Genomic DNA, 3339 nt, shown 5'->3' on the forward strand with positions numbered 1-3339 from the left:
GTTTCCCCTTATTCCCATAACTGATTGGACATAAACAAAGCGTTCTCACCCAAATGAGACACAGAAGTCTGATACTGAGCAGTGGCTACTTCTCAAGATATCTTTGTCAGCAAGATGGGTTCAAGTTATGATTTCACCATTTCTATGATTGACATTGTTACGGTTCTTGGAGCAGTTACCATGGAAACAGAAGGGCCTTGCATGTATTTGAAGTAATTCACCTGACCTAGTGCTCAAAATGAGGGAGGGCTGAGTGCTGGTATTTCACCCAAGTATTCCCCATGATCTAGCTGATGCAGGCTGCAGTCTTGGCTCTGATCTGAAGAGGCTGTCGAGCAGTACACGTGAGGAAGGATGAGAAAAAATGGCAAATTCCTGCATCTGTTTAGACAAATTCCAGCCGGAGATTTCCCCTCGGGGGTTACGCCGCTGTCAGTAGCCTCTGGTATTTTCTCCTTCCTAAATGTGGACTTGATTTCTGTCCTTTCTCCCCTGATATCCGCTGGGGAGGCCTACCGGAAGGATGCTTTGATCAATTTGCAGCAGGACATTTGTGTCACCCCTGGGCAGAGGGAAATGGGGAGAGAGACAGATTGAGAGAGAGCCATGAAGCAAGTTTAAGGTGGTTCTCTGCCTTGGGGCAGAGAATGCATCCCATTCCTCCAGAAATAGTATCTGGATTAGATTAAAAATCAGCGTGTGGTTTCCCATCCCTTTTAGATCAGAGGGCAAAACTCAGGCATCTGACCATCAAACCATCACTGCATCTCACTGTATCACTACAACCTTGATGTTAGTCAAATCTGTCCAGGACTCAACCACTCTCCACATTCTGCCTGCCCCCTTCACTAATACGTTCCTCTGGACTACACAATGGTTCCTGTCTATTTCAGGGTGTTCCCATTTCTTTAACTTTGTGGAACAAGAAGGAGTGCTGGCAGTTTTCCCCACTGCCCCTTGCTTTTTCTATTGACACTCTTTAATCTTCTTTTTGAGAAGCTCAGGTTACCACTTGGACCGTTTTTTCCCATCTTCCTTGCTCTCATTAACTGTCCTTTGGGGTCTTCTGCTTTGCTCAGTGACCTTAGCCCCTGAGTTGGTGTCGTGCCTCCTGACTTCTGTCTCCTGATGCACAGGGAATTCAGTTTCACACTGATAACTCGACTAGTACGTTGGTCCTCTCCCTTTCTTGACCTCTCAACTCTGATCACCCTAATCTGGCCTCTAAGCATGGTCCCTAGGGTAGAAATAACTACTTTTTGATCTCATCTTCACCCAAAATTGAGATGTTTCCTCTACTCCCACATCTTCTTGTTCTTTCACCTGATCTAGTCTCACTCTCAATGAGCCTTCTCCTGATTCCGATGACACCTTCCATCTTGGGAACCACTGTGCTGTCTTTCTGCCTCTCAGACCCTTCATAGCTCCTCAGACAGTCTCACCATAGGTCACTATGGTTAATGAGTTCAGCTCTCTTCTCAACGACAGTTTGGTCTCTCTCAGACCCTGTGCACTGAATTGTACATGATATGAACGCATTCATTCATGCCCCATTCATTAAGTATGTATTAAGCAGCTGGCATTTTTATATTGGAGACATGGACCAGTTCTCTGCCTTTCTGGAACTTGTGAAATAGTGGATGAACCATACAGTTAACATGAAACACCAAAGTACAAACTCAAGTGTTAGCCGGAATTGACAGGGTACTGGGGTGATAAATTTGTATTAAACATTTTTAAGGACCAGGCGCTTTTATAAATTTCTTATGATTATTAATTCATCGAATCACCACAACTACCCTCTGAATAGTTGCTTCACATTATTCCCATTTTATACTGGAGGAAAATTCAGTTTCTTACCTGGGGTCACACAAGTGACGGAGCTGGAATTTGAAATCGGGCAGTTTGCTCATGCCACCATCTTAACTGCTGAATCCCTGCTCCGGGGCAGTGGTTAGGGGATTTTCTTAGACAAGCTGGTCATTGAGGGCCTTTTGGAGAAGAAAGTTTTTTCGCCTGAGGCTCCAGGAAAGAGAAGGAATCCTACACACAGTCATAAATAAACGAAAGAGCTAGCAAAGAACATTTCAGTGAGCGCAAGTAGAATGGAGAAGGGTCTGAGTAATAAGGGGAACAGGGTTTATTTGAAAAATGGAAAGAATGTCAAGATGCCCAGACTACGGATAGGGAGGGAGAATGGTCTATGATTGGGCTGGAGAGGAGAGCTGGACCAGATGATCTGAGGCAGTTTTGGCAGAGTAAGGGATTTTTATTGTAGTCAAAGAGCCATAGAGGAGCTGGAGTCAATTTTTACTTTTGAAATTTCTTTCTGGCAATTGTATGGAGAGTGTGGATTGAGAGTTAATAGAGGAAGTGGGGAAAGCAGTTGGAAGCTCTTGCAGAGTCCAGGCTGCAGATGGTTGTGACTTGGATTGCCGTGGTGGCTCTGTAGACTGAGAGCGTGGCTCCGTGGTAGATACACTTTGGAGGCAGGATCACCTGGACCAGGTGACGGGTGAACACAGGGAGTGAGGGGAGGGATGGGAATGGGGATGGGTCTCAGGTTTCCGACTCATGCCTGTGAACTTTGCCTTCATTTTACCAGGCAGACAAGACCAGCAGACAGCCCAGTCCTCACCTCTCTTCCTTTTACCCTATGAATTACCACGGCTTTTCTTTCCTCCTATTTCCAATACCAGGGAGTTTATCTCCTTACCTCGTTCCTATGTATGGTCTCCAATCACCGGTCTCCAGCCACCCTTCCTGTCTTCTCCGTGGTGTCGCTCAGTCTCTTATCCTCATTCTGTCATGTACCTTTAAGTTTGCTTCTGCTGGCATCTTCTTTCGCTTATACAACAAATTCCAAATTTTATCTACTCTGAAACAAAGTAGATAGCTGTGACCTTGGACATGTGACATGACCTCCTTGTGCTTCAGTTTCCTGATACGCAAAATGGAAATAATCCTAGTAACTATTTCAGACTGCTGTGATGCTTAATGAGTTGCCATCTGTAAAGTATTTACAATATTGTTTGGTGCATAGTAAATGCTCAGATTGGAGAAGGAAATGGCAACCCACTCCAGTGTTCTTGCCTGGAGAATCCCAGGGACAGAGGAGCCTGGTAGGCTGCCGTCTATGGGGTCGCACAGAGTCGGACACAACTGAAGTGACTTAGCAGCAGCAGCAAATGCTCAGAAAGGCAAAGGAGAAAAAGAAAGATATAGCCATTTGAATGCAGAGTTCCGGAGAATAGCAAGGAGAGGTAAGAAAGCCTTCCTCAGTGATCAGTGCAAAAAAGTAGAGAAAGACAATAGACTGGGAAAGACTAGAGATCTCTT

At 45.2% G+C, this 3339-nt stretch overlaps 1 long non-coding RNA gene across 1 annotated transcript; it reads right to left on the bottom strand.

Annotated features, from left to right (window-relative positions):
- Nucleotides 1–429: 429 nt before the first annotated feature.
- On the bottom strand, nucleotides 430–3071 carry LOC123332941. Its single transcript, XR_006550123.1, has 3 exons — nucleotides 2717–3071; nucleotides 1861–1991; nucleotides 430–562 (listed from the first exon to the last, which is right to left on the bottom strand). It is a non-coding gene; the product is annotated as an uncharacterized LOC123332941 (long non-coding RNA).
- Between the last annotated feature and the right edge of the window lie 268 nt (nucleotides 3072–3339).

Source organism: Bubalus bubalis, chromosome 3 (genome assembly GCF_019923935.1).
Source record: "Bubalus bubalis isolate 160015118507 breed Murrah chromosome 3, NDDB_SH_1, whole genome shotgun sequence".
NCBI lineage: Eukaryota > Metazoa > Chordata > Mammalia > Artiodactyla > Bovidae > Bubalus > Bubalus bubalis.